At 54.7% G+C, this 20437-nt stretch overlaps 1 long non-coding RNA gene across 1 annotated transcript; it reads left to right on the top strand.

The window, feature by feature from the left end:
• Positions 1 to 6657: 6657 nt before the first annotated feature.
• On the top strand, positions 6658 to 20395 carry LOC135301358 (uncharacterized). The gene is made up of 3 exons (XR_010363114.1): positions 6658 to 7107; positions 14188 to 14268; positions 18951 to 20395. It is a non-coding gene; the product is annotated as an uncharacterized LOC135301358 (long non-coding RNA).
• The last annotated feature ends 42 nt before the right edge of the window (positions 20396 to 20437 follow it).

Raw genomic sequence — 20437 nt, 5'->3', positions numbered from 1 at the left:
AGCGAGGCGCAGGGGGCTCGGCTCCCCCGCCGCCTGACAGCCTCCCGAGGAAACCGGAGAAGGTCCTTCACCGAGTCCTCTGCCAGGCTCCCCGCCGCCACCGGGCGGCAGGACAGCCGCCCTCCCCGTCGGGCAGCCGCCGCGGGCGGCCGGACACGCGTGGCACCAGCCCCGCGCTGCCCGCCTGCCCCCGAGCACCGAGCCCCGCCGCGGCACCCCCACCAGCTCCGTGGTACAGGAGAGGTGTATGCTGCGGGGACAAAGCCCCCGGAGTGGTGGGGTGCCCTTCTGCAGCCCCTCAGCGAGGGGACACTTAGCGAAGGGGAGAGAGCAGCAGTCCCAGTCCCTTGTGAACATCAGAGCATCCCCCAAGGGGAGCTGTCGACAGGGGGGTTTAGGATGGGCAAAGTGGTGGCTGCTGGGGCACCCCTGGAAAGCCACCCTCCACAGAGCTGGGATGATTTTCAACTAGCCACTGGCTGGCCCTGTGTTTGGACTTCGAAGTTCGGACTCTCTGGGGAATGTGCACCCGCTGCTCTGGTCCCAGGCTGGTGCCACCCGTAAAGGTGGTATTCATCTTCACTGCCAGCCCCTCTTCCCAGAAGGGCATGATTTGCTTTTCCTGCTCTGGGGCCATTGCGATAAGAGCAGGATGGGCCAAACTGAGGGCCCCTTGCCCAGCACTAGCACATTGTACAGCCTGTAACAGGGTGGCTGGGGTGAGGGGCAGCGACATATGGGAGCTGTGGCTGCAGTCTCATCACCTCCAGACAGACCGAAATCCTGTAGCAGGGAAGGTCAGCAAATCTGGCATCACCACTGCGTTCTTGGGCATATATTCCCTCCGTGCTCCGTGAGAGGATGAATAATGCGTTGTTCTGTATTGCACTGTTTGTACTCTGACCTGGGGGATGTGGCTGCCCTTGGGCTGCATCGTGCTGGCACAGGAGACCCCAGCCCCCGGCAAGTGGTAATGCAAAAAGACATTTTAATGATGGAGGTGGGATTAAACGGGTTGGGGAGGCTCACCTCCCTCTGGCAGATGCCTCCTTCAGGCCAACACTGAAGCCCCGTGGACCAGCCTGTCCTCAGGAGCCATGCCTTACCTGCCACACCACAGGGGGAGGCTGAGGGTCTCACAGGGGATGAAACACTCGATCATCATCCTGCCTGTACATCACAGCAATCCAATATTTCAGGCTGGAGCTTTGCACAAAAAGCTTCCCGCCCCATCGAGGGTGAAACACTGTGTTTTCCTGGGGGATGGATTTAGAGGATAAAATATCCTTTCCCTATTCACCAAGCCTGAGCCCTGCAGGCCCCCGGTTGCTTCCCATCTGGAGTCTGGCAAAAGTCAAAGACATTGAAAGCATGGATGAGGAGAGCAGCTGGAGCCCGGGACGTGTCCATCGGTCCCAAGTGCCTCAGCCTAAGAGAGATCCATTAGGTAAGGTAGCTTGTAGCCCCCAGAGCTTCCTGGAAGAGATAAAAATCTAGTGAGGCGGAAAAGCCACACTTTCCCTGCATCTCGGAGGGCTCTCTGATGAAAGGCCCCATCGTCTGCAAGTTGCAGACATGGGGGTCGTTACCACTAATAGCCGAGAGCAGCATCGGCCTTGAGAGAAGCTGTGCAAGCAAAGTTTGCGGCTGCCCAGGTAACGCCAGCAATCGTTTCCCAAGCACCGGGTGATTGCTCCCGACGTGTGTGCGAGCAGAGCCCGCAGGGTTTAACAGGCTGTTAGCGGGCACAGCGAAAAACTGGCCAGAATCGGGGAGTTTGCTGGAAAATGGTTGCCTGGCATGACCTGGGAGAAAGGGAACGGTTTTAAGGCGGGGGGGAGGGTGTTTACTGAGTGTGAAGCAGCGATTTAAAGGGTCTCCGGGAGCGAGAAGGGGGGAGGAAGAGCCGCTCGCAGGCGTTAGCTGCGTGCATCAGCCCCGAAGGAAACCAAAGGCAAAGGCACGGCTCGGAGGAGCATCCTCCCGGCACGTCCCCGGCGCAGGGCCGGCCGGGGCTGGCTCCGTGCGCTGCTGGCACCGGGGGCTGCAGCCCGCAGCCCCGCTGAGCCGTCAGCTCATCTTTGTCAAACTAGTGACCCAGCCTCTAGCTGCGTCCCCAAAGGGAGGGGGTTGAGAGGGGGAAATCCTGTAGCTCGGCACCCACACCCTCACATCACTGGGAAAAACAGCGGCAGGACCCGCAGGAAAATTCAGGTCAGCAGGGAGCTCCGAAGAAAAATCAAAGGACAGGCTTGCAACATCCTCGGACACTTCTAGGGACAGGGGTTTGGGAGAAGAGCTCCGTTAGACTTTGACCACCAGCCTTGGAGGATGTCACGGAAATATTCCCTGTAGTGACAATGCCACCCCGACTACAGAAGGGAGTCTCTGCGCCTGCAGAAATGGGATATTCGGGCGGTTCAGCACCGAGCGGGGAGGGATGCGCCGAGCACTGACACTGTAAACAGATTGTTTCTGGCAGGGCACGGTGATCTGGAGAAGATCCTCTCTGTCACAGCCAGAGAGCCCGACAGACCCAGATCCCTGCTGATCATGGGGGTGCAAGCCTAGCAGAGCTGCCAGACTCTTGCCCGAGGAGCAGGAGGAGGAGGGAGCCATCACCACCATCAGTGTGAAGTAAAGCCCTGGGAGCCTCCCTGAATGTGGGAGGATTTGGGGTGCAGTCAGCTCCTGAGAAAAGCTGGCAGTGGGTGTTTGGAGCCCCAAAGCTACCCAGCCAGCTCCCCCTCCCCCCACCCGGGGAATCAGAGACACTTTCCCCTCCCAAAAAAGTGATTTTTAACATGTAGGACCAAGCCAGACTCAGGACCAAGGGGTGAATGAGGGAAAGGCTGCTGCTGTGGGATGTATGCCCCATCTTGAAGGGCTGTGCTGCAATAGGAGGGCTCCAGCACCTCATGTTTGTGTGCTGAGGAGTGCTGCCAGAGTGGGTTTTGCTGCTTGCAAATCAGCAGCTAACACCCGACATCATCATCTAGGAAGAGCTGAAGGCAAAGGAAGGCTGTCAGGAAGAGCTTCCAGCATGCGCTGCGACACTGTCCCCTGCCTGGAGGCAGAGGAGAGGCAGAGCTCCTGCCACTATCCCTGAGGGTACATGGGGCGTGTGCATCCCCCCATACCTCCCACCATTCCCCAGGATACTCCAGAGAAACCTGCTTCTCTCCGAAACTTTAGCTACTGAAGCTGGTTCTGTTCCAGCCAGGGCTAGAGCCAGGGAAGAGTCTCCCCTTGCCTTTTTCTGTGTGAGGGAAATTTCTTTGGCCATCAGTACCTTGTTTGTAAGTTATGAGTTTTCTCAGACCCCCATTGTCTAGGACTGAGATAAGGGATCCCTGGACTGTGATTAGGGATCCCTGGGGTCGAGTGCTGTCCTAGTGTGCAATAGGATGCTACTCCCCTCCTCACATTATCATAGGCTCAATGGATTAGGGAAACCAAAGCAGATCTTGGACTGCTGGCATTGGAAAACTAAAGCAGGGGAAAATTAAATGCACTGGGGGAGGCACAGAGATGACATGGCTGAGCCCAGAGCAGCCACCATCCACCCTACTTCCACCACAATGCGCACAAGGGTTTTATTCTCCTGCCTGTGCTTGATGCTCTGGCTGTAAAATGGCTGTAAAAGAACAACTGTGCCTCATAACGGCTTACAGACAATACAGAAGCATATGTGCTTTACCATTACCATCATAACTGCAAACACTCAAAAGTTGAGATTTGCGAGCTTCCAGCTTCCCAAACACGGCTGGATTCAAATCCAAATGACATCCAGAGGAATGAGGAGAAAATCAGCTCAAAGCAAGGGCTTATTTTTAATTTATGTCGCAGTATGGGCAAGCAGGATCTGGGCTGGAAGCCCAAGCTCCCTCAGCTGCCACTGTTAGAGGGCAGCCATGCCTCCACATACAGCACAAAGGTCCACGAGCATCAGCTGTGACCCCCAGGCTGTCTGCATATGGACTTTGCATTTAGGATTAAACTTGGAGACAGTGCTGGTAAATCCTCCCCCTTTGCAGGCACTTGGTACTCATCAGCTCGCTAGCCCAGGGGTTTTGCTGGAGCAGTCTGGGGGTTGTGTTGGGATTCCTGCAGAGCCTTTGCAGCCCCGTTTACACTCAGCTGAGCCTCAGTGCAGTCAGTGGGATGTCAACCCAAAACTGCCCCCTCACTGGTGCCTGCAGGCTGAGCAGGAGCACCCCAGCATCAAACCTCCCTCTATGCTGGGATTCTGCGGCAGGGCCCTGCTGCTATGCTGAGTGGAGCCCGAGTATTTTCTCCTTTCCTCTTCCCAGTAAGTTTCTACCAGTTTTTCAAGCATTAGAAAGCCATATAAACACCTGGAAGCAGTAATGCACAGCCCAGCCTACTCAGCAGTGCAGTGCCATCTCCGGCTCTGCTCCCTCTCTCCATCCCCTCCGCTCTCACCCCTGACCACCCCTCCTGCAACGCGCTGATTCAAACCACAATCATTTAGGGCAAAACACACCCAAGAGAGGAAGGATGAGCGCAGCCATCGCAATGCGGAGCATCCTTAGGGCTCAGTGTGACAGCTGTGTGTGAAGGGGTGTGCTGCAGGGAGGCTGGGAGGCAGCGGGGCCAGCCCGAGGCTGCTTTGGCCAACTGCGGAGCAATAAAAACCAGACCGTGGCAGCAAAAGGGACCCAGTGCTTCCCCTGCCGTGCTCGATACCTGAGGTGGCGGTGGCAGTGCGCTGCTGGGGTGTGCCGGGATGGGGGATTGAGGCAGGGTGTGCAGGAGGAGGCCATATGGCCGGGAGCAGCGTGCTGCGTGCTGTCCCGGCGGCAGACCGGCAGCAGCGGCACGGCCTCTCCTCGGGAAGGGCGGCCGTGCCAAGCGCAGGCTCTGGCACAGGTGCCGGCCGCCTGCCAGGTACACTCAGGTGCTGCGGGCGGCTCAGAGCCCGCAGGGCAGCGCGGCACGGCCAGCAGGGCAGGATGCCTCTGTGCAAACCAGCTGTCCCTCCTCATCCCCTGGAACCAGGAGATGTGCAGGGGCTCATGGCCCCCACACAGCACAGGTCTGGGCCAGGTGGATGGAACTGTGCGTGTGGTTGTGGCGGGGTGTGAATGTTGATGAAATCTTTGCTTCTACGACGAACGTTTTGACATGGAAACAGAGGATGGCTGGTGGAACATTGGCAGCGGGAGCACATCCACCTCCCCCTCTGCTATCTCTAACCTGTGCAGGGGGACAGGCTCTTCCAGCAGAGACGTGAAGGGGCTCAGCACACTCCTCCTCTCATGATAACCCTTCTCCAGCAAAGGCTGGCTCCACAAAAGGCTCCCAGTCCACTGGGCTCCTGCCCTTTCTTGAGATGATAAGGAGAGAGAAAAAAAAATCAGGGATGTGTCCTGAGAAAGAGGAGCTTCAGGTAGATACCAGGAAAGGCTTGTGAGCAGGAAAGATCCTTAATAAAAACCAGGGAAGGGCAAGGAAGGCCCAGAGAATCAGTTTTGCTTTTCCAATGGAAGAGAACAAGGGTGGGAAGGTAAGGAAAACACAGAGGTGTGGATGTGCAATGCCCATGCACCACCTCTGCACAGAGCTGAGTGCTGCCTTTGGGACCATCACCTTCCTCCACCTGCCCTTCCTCAGGCACTGGTATGTGCCAAGCTGCCTCTTCCTCTTTGTAGCAGCAAACTGCAGGCTCTCTGTGCCCTTGGCTTCCCAAGAATGTCCCAGGACTGGTGTACTTGTCCTTTGATGTCTCTTTTCACTGGATTACAGAGGAAGGAGAGGGCTTTGCTATCAGAGGGCTGGCTGTGAGCAGAGCTCCCTTGCCCGCTGGGAGCCTGTGGGCTTTTGAGCCAGCTTCATTTTGGCATGATCCGCCTTTGCAAGTGAGACCTGCTGAAGATGGCCCAATCCTATTAGTGGCAGGGATTTGCTTCAGGTCTCCTACCATTACCCCGATGACATTTTGTTGTGCAATAAGCCTCTGTCTTTTGGGAGACTAAAAATCAAGCGTGCTTCTTTCCCACATAGGAATTGTCCCCGTGCCACGCCGGCAGCAGCCTCGCTGCAGCAGTCAGGAGTCACCTTGGTGCTCCTACCAGAGATGTCATTTTCCTTCTGCCTCCCAAATCCCAGCCCAAGGACAGGACAGATGCCACCAGCAGCAGGGCTTTAGGTGAAACAAGTCCTGTGTTTTCCACACAAGAAGAGCAAATTAGTGAATAGCTTTGAGACTAAGACAAGGACAGCTTGTATTAGTCTGGGTACACCCACCAGTTCCCCCAAGGGGAACAAGGGACCAGGGCACAATGAAAACTCCCATGACCAGGGATGCAGGAGGATCCGTGGCCAATCTTGGGGAAAAGAAGGGAAAAGGAAAAAGGCAAGATATTAGCTCCCAACAAATGATTTCTGAAGGTCTGTGTGAGGTTTGCAAAGTGCTGAGGCTGGATGAGGGGCTCAGTAACCACCTGCAGCTCCACAAAGGACAGGGTAAGGGACATAATATACAGTGAGGGGAACAGGAGTCAATTAAGCAGAACAGGAGAAAAACTGAAAATCCAGACAGAGAGATGTATGTGGCTATAGACGGGCCTCAGAGTGGAGTAAGAGAAGCACCATTAAAACCATGCCAAAAGCAGCAGAGAGGGATCAGGGAGGGGGATGTGACAGGTCTGCTCTCTCTTCTGCAGCTGTCTGAGCGCAGCACCAGGGTGCAGGCGGAGGGGGCTGTGAAAACTCCTGTGAGTTGGCTGATACTGTGGGCAGGGAAGGCGTGTGACCGAGTGAGGAGAGCTGTGTCCAAGCCTCCTAGGTACTAATCCTCACTCATCACTCCTCTTGGAGCACCAGTTCACAGTCTCATAGTTCTTGCAGAGGCAGATGTTCCTCATGTCCTCCAACTGGGGCTCTCACCACTGGACATTCATCTTGTCACAAGAGCCCTTGTGCCATGCTCTGTGGTTGCCCTCTGGTGCTGCTCTTGGCCTCATCCTTTGCTTTCTGCCCCTCATGCTCTGTTTCAGGATGTACCATCAGCCTTTTGCAGTCAGAGAATGATGATGGCCCTGCCCTGGCTGGAGATGGGTTCTGGCTGCTGGAGCAAGAGTGGTAAGTGCAGGGATGTGGCTGCCCCAATAATTTTTAAAGCTTGCCAATATTTGTAACGATCAGTGGAGGTAATTGCAAATATGAGGAGAAAAATAAACTCTTGGCATCCAGCAATAGTGGGTTTCTGCTCTACCAATGGCAGCATGGAGAGCCCAGCAGGCTTGGGCCATGTCCAATTTAGGTGCAGAAAATCCCATCCACCATCTTTTTAAAGGATGGAGCGGCTGGCAGGCATGGGGTAGATGGTCCTGGCACCACTGGAAAAGAGAAGCCATGTGCTGAGCTGGGAGCTGGGGGAAGAGTTTGGCCAGAGGGCCCCTTCCCCAGGGTCCTGCCTGGGGCATGGAAAGAGGGAACCACACCCTGGGCAGAATCCAAGCTGGCTCAGGAATCTGCTTCCCAGCCTGCCCAGAGATTCCATGTTAGCACAGATGTGTCACTGAGCAGAGCATGGCCAGAAGATCTCCCGATTTCTGCTCCCTTGGCATCTGGGAGAATGAGACCAGACCATGGGCCTCTGATTTTGGGAGGCATGAAGGATGCAGAGTGATAAAGATTTGCAAACTGTTACCTCAGTTTGTCCCTCTTGAGTGAAGGCTGGAGCCCCTGTTTCATGGGGAAAACTGACAGCTCAAGGCTGCTGTAGGTGAAGTACTTCCAACACTTCAGGAGAAAAGCCCAGACACTTGCACCATCCTGCAGTGTGAAGGTAGTACGTGCATCAGAGATACCAAATGGCTCTTTGGAGGGGCAGGGGATGTTTCGGTATTGATCTCACATTTAGATGTTTAGCTCACATTTCCACATTGTCCTTCAGCTCTGAATAGGAGCTTGCTGGCTGTGTGGTGACAGTGGCCACCACCAGCCTGCCCTCGGCAGGCAGCAGGACCTGTGGGAGAAGGGCTGGCCGGGTTGGTGGCGGCAGGGGAATGTCTTGCCTTGCTGAGCTACAGAATTGCTAAGACAAAAAAAGCTCGGTCTTGAAAATTAGCAACACCTGAGTGGCCCTTCTGCTGTCTTCCACATCATCGCCAGAGACATTTCCCCGTTGCACCAGCTTCACCTCAGGGGACGGAGGCCACTGCAGGCCACGCTGCCCTCACTGCCACTCTCATGCCACTTCCCCCTCCCTGACCTGCCAGGCAGGCTCTGTAGCTTTAGAAATCAAAGGGGCTGGGGCTCCAAAGGCCCTGCCAGGTTCCCCACCCACCAAAGTGCCCATGGGGCTCTGTCTTCATCAGCAAGGTGTGGGTTTCTAGTCATCCTTCCACAGAGAAAAGACTTGAAAAGGTAAAATGAGTGTAGCCTAGAGGCTCAGGAGCCTGAGATTAAATAAGAAAAGTTTCAAATCTTCACTTTTTTCCTTCTTTCTGTTCTACTCTCACAATCTTTATGCCAGTTTTTGGCTTTCTGCAGGCCTGGCTCCTGCCCTGAGGTGCCTGAGGGTAACACTGTGCCAGGGTCCCCTGAGAGAGCTGCTGGTATTCTGGGAGAGCTTTGCAGCATCTTCCTGCAGCAAAGATGCTTTCCCCCTGGAGTGGGAGAGGTGGGCTGCTGGCACCCACCCCACTCCCCCTGCCTGTGCTGGGGGTCCCGGGCAGGCTGCCAGCCCCTCACTCTCCATCTGGCTCACACCAGGGTGAGCAGTCCCTTCTGCACAGTGTGCCTGGAGCTGTGGCTCCTCTCTGGGACATCTCCCGATGAGCAGGTCCCCCTCCCTTCGCCTCTTCCCCAGGGCAGCCAAGCCGCGTGGCTCTGTGCGAGTGCAGCAGGAGGACAGATCTGAGGAGACAGGAGGAAAACGAACTCCCTTAAATGTGATGGAGGCGACTGCCTGGTTCTGTCAGCCATTGCCCCCTCTGCCCCCCTCCTCCCCGCACCCAGCTTGTCTCCTGCTGTTTTTCTCTCTCTCTGGCTATAAGATGTCACAAGGATTAGGCCCAAATCTCCCGGGGTGCTGCACTCACCCCATGCTCATCTCTTGAGGTCACCTTGAAGTTGAGCGCTGTCCCCTCTAAGCTGGGAGTTGGCCACAAAGGCGACTGCAGTGGAAATCTCACCCTTGAAACGCGAGGCAGGAGGGAGCAGATGTGAAGTTCTGTTGTCACCCTTCAGGAACAAACCATTTAAAATGGTTTAAAGGGTGACCAGCTGGCATTACTGCTGGAAGAGGGACCACTGCTCGCAGAGTCAGCTGGGCTGCACCAGCACGGTGGGGCTGGAGCCAGGGGAGTGCCTCAGGCAGAGCCCTGGTTCTAAACCCTTCAAATTTTGCTGCAGTTCCCGGGATGGTCACCAAATGGGAGTTTGTGAGCCATGGTGCTGGCACAATGATCACGAGGTGCACAGACGTGTGAGGCAGTGAGCACTGGGAGTCACGGCAGTGGGGCACTGTCCAGGCAGACACCATGGCTTTGGGGTCATTCCTGTCAAATGATGTAATGGAGTGTTACATCACGACCTTGCTGGCAGCAGATGTAAACCTTATGGAACCTCATCTCCTTCCCAAAATGGCTGAGAGGGGCCATACTTGCCCCCAATGCCACAAAGCCATCCCTGCTGCCCTGTACCCATGCATGTGGGGCGTGTGGGATGAATGCAGTTTTCCTACTGCCCCTTTCCCCTGCACATCCATCCACCCCAACACACTGCCTCTGTCACATCACAGGGCAGCCACCTGCTTCTCCAGTGTCCCGGGAGACAGCCCTTGCTGTCCTGCCAGCAGCTCTGCAGTGGGGCTGCCTCACCACTGCCTTTAATGAGGAGTTAATTGCAGCTGACACTGCCTGGGCCAGGGCTCTCTCCTGGGTCTCTGATAACGCTTGGCCAGGAGGGAGTGCAAGAGGAGGAAGAGTCAGTGCTGCCAGTAGATGTGCTCCAAGACAGACAGCGAGGGAGCAAGGGCTGCTGCATCTTTATTCCCTGTTGACCCATTTAAAGCAAGCACCGGTGACTAAGGGAGCTGGCAGGAGGATAAAAATACCTCCCACATGTTCACTAGGAGGCCAGGGACAGAAATAGGGGTGCCATCACCTCTCTGGTGAGTGGCTGGGGTCATGCAGTGTTTTGCAATCCCAAAAGTGGAGTCTCCAGCGTCTCTCACAGCAAACACAATCACAGTGGGGTCTCCTCTGCTCAGAGCATCCTGTCACACACTGTCCCAAGTGTCAGCTCCCTGGCAACCTCCCTTTCCTTTCTTGGGGCTGAAGCAATCAGAAAAAAACCCAAGCAAACAAGCAAGAAAAAACCCAGAAGCAGAGCTTCTCCCTTACTTCCAGCAAAAGGAGGAAAACATCACACAGGGAAATCTTCCCTGCAGACCTTAGCCGTGCAGGTCACTGCACTGCTGCCAAAATATCCGTGTCACTGCACTGCTCACCCTGTTGGGGTCACATCCCCGTGGAGCTGTGTCCCACTGCAGCCAGAGCAGACAGATCCTGGAGTCCTCCTCACCTCCCTGGCATGAGCTCCTCCAGACACTGCATTGCCACCTCATGGGAAAACACACACGATTTTCTGGGTTGGCAGCAGGGATACAGTGCTGTCTTCCTGGCCCCTCCACACTGGCACACCTGGGAGCTTTTGCACTTGGAGTGGGCTCAGTATACAGTTTTGGTTTTTTTTCTACCAAGATGCTGGAGACCAGCAACCACACCTGGTACCTGGTATTATATTTGGTCTTCTTCAGGTCACATAGCTGCCTGCTGCTTTATTAAACATTTTGCAGGTTTAATAAAGACATCTTTTGCAGGCAGAAAAGCTGTCTTTTGCAGGCAGAAAACTATTGAACCAACCTGGTTTATTAGCAAACCAAAATGTCTCAAACCAAGTAAGTGGACTACAGCAGTTAATCCACCCACTTGACTGCATTTAACAATTCAGCAAGGAAGAAGAGCCCATGCAGGAGAGTGCTGTGCCCAGGCTGACAGAGGGCACCAGATCTCACGTGGGATAGCGCAGAGAAGTGTCACAGGGAGGTATCAGCCACCTTCCCTACCTGATGGGCACAAAGCCCACTGGCCAGGCATGGGGACAGGCATGGGTTCAAACTTGTGAGGTTTGCTAATAAATTGTTCATAAAAAGATGGGGGCTTGGGGTGAGTTACAGCAAAGAGCTGGCAAGCTCCAGCTTTCTCCCTCTTCACTCATCCCAAACTGCCTGTCAGGGATGGAGAAGGCAAAGCAGCAAGCAAACAAGTCTCTCTTGCCTATGGGTTTCACAATATATCCCCAAAATCTGGGTGAGCATTAGCAGGAGACTGAATGTTGAGGCAGAGGTTTATGGGCACCAGCCAGTTGCACAGCATGCTGAGTGGGCAGCACCAGAACCCAAACACTGCTGTCCCTGAAGGACTTGCTTGCTGAATATATCCACCCAGATATATAAGTAGACAGTGTAGGGCAATGCCTTAATGCTAGTGAGGGTGTAAATTGGTCCCCTGTAGAGTTACAGTCATTGGGAGAAGCAGTATGTGCTGAAATAGGCAGTCCTGCTTACTAAATCTGTAATTCCAGCTCTGGCTATATTTTCATCTTTCTAATAATATGTGCAAATATAGTAAGGATGAATCACAGGCTGCAGGCTTCAGGGTTTTTTTCCCATCCTTTCTCTGCAAATCCATCATGTGGGGGAGAGGGGCTGATGGAGAAAAGGAGCTCAGACCCAGGGGAGATCCTGTCCCAACCAAGCCTAAATCCATCCCCTTGTACATCTCTGCGCTGTCAATCCCAGCCAGGAGCCAGCGGTCCCTCCCACTCCGATTGCCTCCACCATTTCCACCCTGCAGTGTAACATTCCTGCCCGGGAACATTTCTTTCCCAGGACACTCCTGAATCATTCCCAAACCAGCGGACCTGTCCCATCCCTGTCTGCATCCCAGGGCTCGTACACCCCCACATCTGGATTTGCCTGCTGGGAATTTATTGCTTTGTTGCAAGGACCTTTTGCAAATGTTAATGCTTTCCTTGCGCTGGAGAGCTCTTCGGCTGATCTGCCAGAACACATTTCACACGCTTCTCCTAAAATGCTGCCCTTTGCTTTTGCCGGCGCTCGGGCTGAAGCGGAGCCCGGTGTGCCAGCGGCGTGCCAGGGGCGCAGCGAGTCGGGGGCAGCAGAGCCAGGGGTCAAGTGTTTGCTGTGGGCTGCCTCCCGGGCAGAGCGGGGACAGCGGGGGTCTGCATGGGCACACCCTGCTGATTGGGCTTCCTGAGTGGAAGCTGGATCACAGGATTCCTTGAAACAAGACAGGCTTCCACACTGCTCCCGTGACAGCGCGGATAAACCTGGGCTCAAAGCACGTCACAGTTTAGGCAGGGGCATTTTAACTGTGGAGGGCTCTGGATTTGGGCTGAAAGCAAGGGATGATCTAAAGATAAGCTCCTTTTAACACCTCCAAGGCCAGCAGTTCCCTCCAGTTTCCCTTTGCTGGAGCCCATCCATGCTGGGCTGTGCAGACTCCCTGCACAGCATTTAGCCCTCTCCTGCATTGCCACTGCTGCTCTTTGTGCCAGGAGCAGGAAAACTGGATGTGCCCCAGCAGGTCCCTGTGGCTGAGGAGCAGAGGGGACTGGCCATGGTGTGAGAGGCAGCAGGTGGAGAGGTCAAGGAGGTCTCTCCTGAGCATGGGGTCAGTGCTCCACTGGCTGCAGTGGCCGCTCACTGTCACAGGGAGGTGATGTTCAGGGGGCTCTTTCACTGCTGCTCCCGTGGCCATTTGGCATCACAGCTGGAATGGGGCTCAGGTGGGCAAGAGAATGCTGGGGAAGAGCATTCTCTGTGCTAGCAGCCCTCTGGCACAATCTGCCCATGTAGATGGACATCCCTCTACACGCCCTGCATCCTTCCAATCCCCTCCATCTTCTTCATCCCTGTGTATGTTGTATTCCTCTGTGTGCTCTGCATCCCTCACCTCCGACCACACTCCTCACCTTCTACCACATCCCCCACCTTGCTCTGCATCCTTCAAATGCTCCTGCATTCTTTAATCTCCTGCATCCCACGACGGTTTCTATAACTTCCCACGTCCCCTACATCCCCCACATCCTCTGCATCACCTCATTCTGCCACCCCAGAACATATGAGGCTTACAGGGAGCTTGCAATTACCTTAAACTGTAAATGAGGACATTTAGTGTTTACTGTCCACCAGCAGGGTTCCCCCAAACATCCCTGTTGGGAAATGCCATGAGGGGATCTGGATTCTGTCCTGCCCTGGCCCTCCCCAGCCAGTGCTGGCTGTAAACAGTTAGTCATGACTATCGTCTCTGTGGTTGGAGATGCTTAAGTGCCTCTTAAATGACTCACTGGGGAATTTTTATTATATTTTTTAATAACTCATGGTGTCACTACAGGGCATGAAGTTTGCTTTGCTGAGTTTGTTTTCCTGTTCCCTTGCAGAGATAAATAATTGAGGAGCTGAAGAGCAAACCCAGAGAGACCACTCCTGGGAATACACTGGGAAATGTGTCACCCCAGGAGCATTTATAGATTTAATTTTGATATTAGTGGTGAGGGACAGGAAGAAAGACAAAAGGGAATTTGTTAGGAGTGTATTAAGGGGGCAGGAGAGGCTGGGACTGTGGCTCTGAAAGGGGCTTGGGAGGAAGTTAACAGGTCTCTCCTTGCACCTCATCCCAATCCACTGCTCCAGTTCTTTCTGACTGTCCATGACAGGATCATCCAGTGCCAAAATGATGCTCCCTCTCATTTAGGGAAGGAAGTCTTTTTATCAGCTCACACTGCAAATAAACGAGGACCACCCTCAAGGGAGGACAGTGGTGGCCATGAGAGGCCAGCAAGGGTGACCAGCTGCAGCCTCCCTCCTGTGCTCATTCTTCTCCAGGGAAAGGAGACTGGATCCCTTGGGTGAGGGTTGAGGTCCTTGTCACAGAATCACTGAGTCAATGAGGTTGGGAAAGCCCTCTGAGGTCACCGAGTCCAACCTGTGACCGAGCACCACCATGTCAGCCAGCCCATGGCCCTGAGTGCCACGGCCAGTCTTTCCTTAAACACCTTCAGGGATGGTGACTCCACCACCTCCCTGGGCAGCCCATTCCAATGCCCCATCACCTTTTTTTGCAGAAATTTTGAAGAAATTCCTCCTATGTCCAGCCTAGGAGGAGAGAAGAGACCAACCCTCACCTGGCCACAGCCTTCTTTCAGGTATTTGAAGAGAGTGACCATGTCACCCCTGAGCATTCCCCTCTCCAGGCTAAACACCCCCAGCTCCCTCAGCTGCTCCTCACAGGACTTGTGCTCCATCCCCTTTTCCAGCTTCATTGTCCTTCTCTGGACACACTCCAGCATCTCAGTATCATTTTTAAATTAAGGGGCCCAGAACTGGACACGGGACTCAAGCTGTGGCCTAACCAGTGCCAAGTACAGGGGAAGAATCACTTCCCTGATCCTGCTGGCCACACTGCTCCTGATACAGGCCAGGCTGCCATTGGCCTTCTGGGCCACCTGGACATCTGGGTGTTCCACCAGATGTCAATCAGTACCCCAGGCCCCTTTCTGCCTGGCTGCTCAGTCCCCAACCTGTAGTGCTGCGGGGGGTTGCTGTGGCCAAAGTGCAGAACCCAGCACTTGGTCTTGTTAAACCTCATATTGTTGGATTCAGTCTGTCCATGTCCCTTTGCAGAGTCCTCCCACCCTCTAGGAGACCGACGTTCCCCTACAACTTGGTATCATCTGCAAATTTGCTTATGGGAAACTATTGGACATAATTGGAAATGCTAATGGAGAAGGCAAACCTTTCAGTTAAGAAAAACAGCCTTTTTTTTTTTAATTATCCAAAAACTTTTGCAGTGCTGAATTTAAATCAGCAGCTTTAAAATTATCCTCACTTCACAAAGAATTAGCAGCCTTACCAAATATTATTATTGTCACAGAATAAGAATGGCAATTATTTTTGGCGGAGGAGGAAGATGATCTTTTGTGTGTCACCCCCACTATAAAACACTATTTAAATTTCCATCCTCAGCTCAGTCTTGGCCACAGTTTTTGGCTGCAGGTGCCTTCATCCTGGAGTTTTGCCACTCCACAAAATGACGGCACTTCTCAAATCAGGAAGCGACATCTGGGTAGTGGGACCCAGTCAGACTGCAACCCCCACAGGGAAGGAAATGAGAAAGACATCTGCATCATTGAAACCTTACAGGACAGCACAGTGTGTGTGTGTGTGTGAGGGAAGATGGGGGAATCTCCAGAGAAATCCCACCTGCTCTCCCTTCTCCCAACAAGCCTCCCGTGGCTGTCACCCAAACCCCTACACTTGCCCATTGATCCAGGCTCAGAATAGCTCCTGCCAGCAGCCCGGGAGCTGTGGCCAGCTGACACTGGAGATGGCAGATGAAGGACATGGGGCTCTGTCCCCATAGCACCCCACTGCTGGTGACCTCCTCCTTCAGCAACCCCGTGGCTGCACCCTGGGCTCTCATCACAGCCCCATGCTCAGAAAAAGAGGGAAAAAAGAAGAAACAACATAAGGCAGGAGAGGGAGGGGAGGATGCAATGCAGCCTGGAGCAGGGCAGGCTGCACTTGTGCTCTAGCTCTGGCACCAGCCACCTTGCTGCCCAGATGACCCTTTGGTGGGGGGGGTCCAAAACTAGATCCTTACTTTTGGGGATCTTCCTCATCTCATGCCCACTTCCACAGCCCTTTGGGAATGCCAGCATCCCAGCAGGAGGATAGCCCTGCATTCCTTGGAGGTGTCCCTGGGAGTGAGGGGAGTCAGTGCCTGTTGCAGCAGCACCTCGACAGGAGTGCAGAGGCTCTCCCTGCACAATCTGCCTGCCACCACCGATCACTTCAGGTGTCACATGAGGTTTGTGTCACTTGGCAAGGTTCTACTCGCCTCACTAGCTGTGACCAGGATGCAGAATGGGTTTTAAATGACCCCGTTTGCTGTGGGAGAGGGGGAAGTTACCTGCCAAAGCCCAGGGGATGTGCAGGTTTGCCCCATGCCTGCCTTGGGCCTTTTCTTGGAGCATCCCCTGAGTGGGGCCAGGCCGACGCCATAGGGCTGAGCATGCTCCTCCATGAGGCTGAGCATCTTCCCTACCGAGCACAACCCTGACCCTGCATCCCCAGGGTGCTCTGGGGGACGAAGGTCCTGGGCACCCTGAGAGCATTTGGGACAGCTGCTAAGGGGCAGGAAGGGGGTTTCCCTCACACCCCAGTATCGTCCCTCTGCCCAGGTGCAGCTGCAGTCTGGCAGGTAGCTCTGGAGGCAGGTGGCATCACCCCAGGATTCAGGTCCAAGGGGCTGTATGAAAGGGTTTGGAGGGGGTTTTCTCAGTGGGGTTTCTCCAGGCAGTAAAGCTGAGTGCATTGCAGTCCCTGTCCAATTGCTCTGGTTGCCGAGGTCCGGCTCCCTGGAAAGCCCACTATGGTGTCTTCACAGTGATGGGGAGAATGTGGGGCTGTCCCTTGGCAATCTCTTTCTGCCAGGTGAGCTTCTGTCTGCTCACCACAGCTGCTCAGGTGGTTTTGGGCTGTTCCCTCACTTTATACCCCTGGGAAGCTGCTCAGTGATCACAGCCAGCAAAGCCGGGAGCTGTGGGGGCGGCCCCAGGGGAGAACATCAGCCCACAAAAGCAGTGAGGAAATCCCCTCCGTGCCAGGTACCAGGCAGGCACTGTGCCCCCTCCCACATCTCCCTCGCACTGTAAAATAGCGGTGAGTCTGCGGGTTGTGTGTGTGAGTGTGTTTGTGTGTGTGTGTGTGTGTGTGTGTGCGTGTGTGTGTGTGTGTGTGTGTGTGTGTGCAGATATTGTGTTTGGAAATGACCAGTGCAACATCTCTGCCTCTCCCTGATGTGCCTGTGGACCGAAGCGATCCTGACACTAAGCAAAGGAAAAGGAGGCTGATCGAAGCTGAGTGGAATTTTTTTTTCCCAATCTTTCTTTAAGTGCGAACACCATCTGTCTCCCCCAACTCTGTCAGCGCTTCCAGTCCCCAGGCAGCTTCGTTCTTCCTAATTACTGTCATTAGGCACTGGGTAGCAATTAGGGAGGGATGCTGATGAGCAGCATCAGGAAGGCTGTGGTCCCCTGACAGCATCGCACAGGGAGCTGGCCAGCCCTTTCTCTCCCTGGCCTTTTCCACTTGGGGAGCTTGTGGGTAGCACGGTATTTTCCTTTTTGGCAGAGGCTGACAGGGAGGGGATGGAGAAGGGAGGTGCTGGGTGGCAGGTCCATGTCCTGGAGAATGCTCAGAGAGGTCTGACACCACTGGGAATGAGCTGCTCGGGGAGCAGGAGGATGTCCGAGGTCCTCAGTGCTGTTGGGGGATGGAGCAGCAGCTCCCTGTGCCTCTGGCTGCCCCACAGGTGTGCAGTCACCAGCGACATTTCTCCCGGGCAGCCCAGGGGCCATGGTGCTGGGCTGTGTGCTCGGACAGAGTCAGACCGAGCTGTCACCCTTCCCTCTGGCCCAAGTGGGGCTGGCCACAAGCCTGGTCCCCGGCAGCCCCGGGGCACTGTCCCTGCGGCGTGTGGTGTCAGTGCCACCTCGTGGCAGGCGCCCCGGGACTGCTGACCTCTGTCCTCCTCCCACGGGAGCTCCCCAGGACTGCAGGGCACCCGCGTGTCGCCGTGCCACGGCTGGCGCTGGGATGTGAGCGATGGGAAGGGCTCCTGTGGGATGGGATGAGGTCCGTGTCCCGTGAGCAGACGATGGCGTGGCCCCACAGCCCCGTCCTTGCAGCAGGTGGGGGATCAGAGGCTGCACCCAGACACGCAGACCCTGTTGGACATTTGCCATTGGGACATTACTTCATGTATGGGATGAAATGGTGCCCCCTGCCCTGCCTGCCCTGCCTGCTGTCAAGGCCCTGCCCATGGAGGGGCAAGCTGGGTCTGGGGGGCTTGGGGGTCTTTGGGCTGGAGTAGTTGGGCCTGTGGGTGAATTATCAGGAGACTAAACTGGGAGGTGAGCCAGTAATGGGAGTGGAGAGGAGCAAGTGAGGGAGGAAGGCCTCACTTTGGAATCTGGGAAGCCTATGGGATTGAGAAGGGTTTGGCAGACACAACTGGTGGCTGCAGAAGACCCTTGGCCAGGTTCATCTCCTCACACTGCCGTGCACTGTTGGCCAGCTGGCTCCTGACTCTAGGACCATGGATGAAAACAAACCCACGTCCATAGGGACACCAAGGCTTCTTTCCTTTACCACCAGCGTTTTTGGTGAGACTTGCAGGAGCTCAAATACGCCCAGGACCTACTCCAAAACAGGGTCAGTGGAGTTGAAATGTCTAGGGAGATACTGAGGTGATTTTGCAGTGAGGAGGGTTTTAGCCTCAATTGCTTTCTCTTGCCCAGGGGTTTCCTCAGACTTTCCCCTGGCTCTCTCTGAAACCCCATGCCCCTGCATGCACCCAAGTGAAGCCCAGCTTCAGCAGCCTTTCAAGGCAGTTGCGCAGGCAGTGCCAGGCTGAGGAGGAAGCACAGCTCCTGCCTCACAGAGGGAAGTGAGAAACTGCTATGGAAAGTCAAAGACAGGCAACGTCCCCACCCCAACCCCCCCAAAAAAGACTTTCCCCAGTCCTTGTCCTAATGGCCAGCTCCTGGCACGGCTTTGGGGAAATGCAGGTGGTCAGGCTTGGCTGGTTCCCGGCCATGCAGGTGGCCATGTACAGGGAATGTGTTGATAAAGCCACTGCCAGGGGAACCTCTTCAACTCAAATCCCTGCTGTATCCCAAGGACCATCATGCTGGAGACACCTAAAGCCAGGAAAATGGGGACCCCATTCAGACCTCTGAGCATGCATTGACGATGGATTCACTTTATTCTTTAATTTTTACTGCCATATTTTTAATCTCTATTCCTTTGGCCTCCCATGCAGACAAAATGGAGAACTCTCTGCCCTGTACATAAGGATGGAGAAGCACACAGAGCAGGTTACAGATCTCTCCTGGGCAGACTGAGCAGAAGGGGAGCACTGCCCCACCACAGCTGGCAGACATGATGCAGGGAAGACACCTCACGTGCCATAACAGAGAGGAGATCCAAGGGGCACTCACTGCTTGAGGAATACAGTGTGGATCCAATTGCCACTCCGAGTGCTGCAAATGCCAGTGACATCCTGTACAGGGAGATGTCTGGCTTAAGCTCCAGCAGAAATGAGAACAGAAGTCCTTACCTGAGCAGAAAGAGGAGCTTTTTCAATAGGATTTGTATGGGTGTTTCTTTTTCAAATTCCCAGATCATTTGGGGTGGGCAGTGCATCCACAGGTCTGGGCTGCTGCTGTCACTGGAAGGAAAGTGGAGGTGGCTCCTGACAGTTCTGCTCCATTTTTGTATCACCCCCATCTCCCCTGAAACAGTTGCTCTGTCTCCCAGAAGCAGTTCTTCTAGTGACAAAACATCTCCCGACCTGGCTTCAGCTCTTTTTCCCCCTCCACATACACACAGGTTGTTTGAAGTTACTTCACAGGGTTGGGTGCGGAGCATGAGGATGAGGAGATGTCTGATTCATGCCGTAGCAGTACCTCCTCTGCAAAGGGCAGCAAGGCTGTTTGGGTAGCTGGGACATCAACCTTTGAGCCCCCAGTTTCTGCTACAGGTGTCTGGAGCCCCAGGAGACAGTCACTTGGCACATGGACCACCTCTTCCACCATCCTCAGCCCCAAGGCTGAGATGGGAATCCATCCCATCCTAGATCATGTGGAGCCTCAGTCAGATGAGAGTTCACCTCTGCCAGTCTGTGAAGGTCTGGGAGAGGAATTGTGGTGAGTAATTTTGGCCTTGCTCCTGTGGCAGCACCTGTGGTTGCCCTTATGAGACAGATTCCATGAGTCTGACTGCAGTGCAGAAAGGGGAGAAGAGAGGGGTCACCCTTCAATAGTAGCACCTGTTCTGCAGCCCCAGAGAGAGCTCAGGCTTGGGCAGGGAGTCACCTTCCCATCATCAGAGGGACATCCCCTCCACACAGTGCCTCCAACTCACCCTACTGGGAATATGGCACTCGGTGGCCCATTAGTGCCTGGTGTCAGTGCCCCCAAACCTTGCTTGTCCAGCTCTGTTCAGTGTCCAAAACCTCTCAGACAAGGAAGCCGCCTCATCTAAGGAAGAGCAGACCCAGAGATGGTGCTTCACGTAAATAGCCCCTCAAAGCACTTCTAAGTGACTAATCACCTTCTCCAGGGGCTTCTCACCCAGCCCAGAGTCTCTGTTCAGCCAGAGGGCATCAGCTGCTGTAATTATTCAGAATCATCAATCCCACACAAAAGAGCTCACTTCCCAAAGAGAGCCCTTCCTGTGCAGTAAAGGCACTCACAGGCGGGTGAAGAAACCCACCTGCAGGGAAATGCCTGGGATCAGCAATGCTGG

Source organism: Passer domesticus, chromosome 5, assembly GCF_036417665.1.
Source record: "Passer domesticus isolate bPasDom1 chromosome 5, bPasDom1.hap1, whole genome shotgun sequence".
NCBI classification, from domain to species: domain Eukaryota; kingdom Metazoa; phylum Chordata; class Aves; order Passeriformes; family Passeridae; genus Passer; species Passer domesticus.
This window is presented reverse-complemented; position numbering and strand designations above follow the sequence as displayed.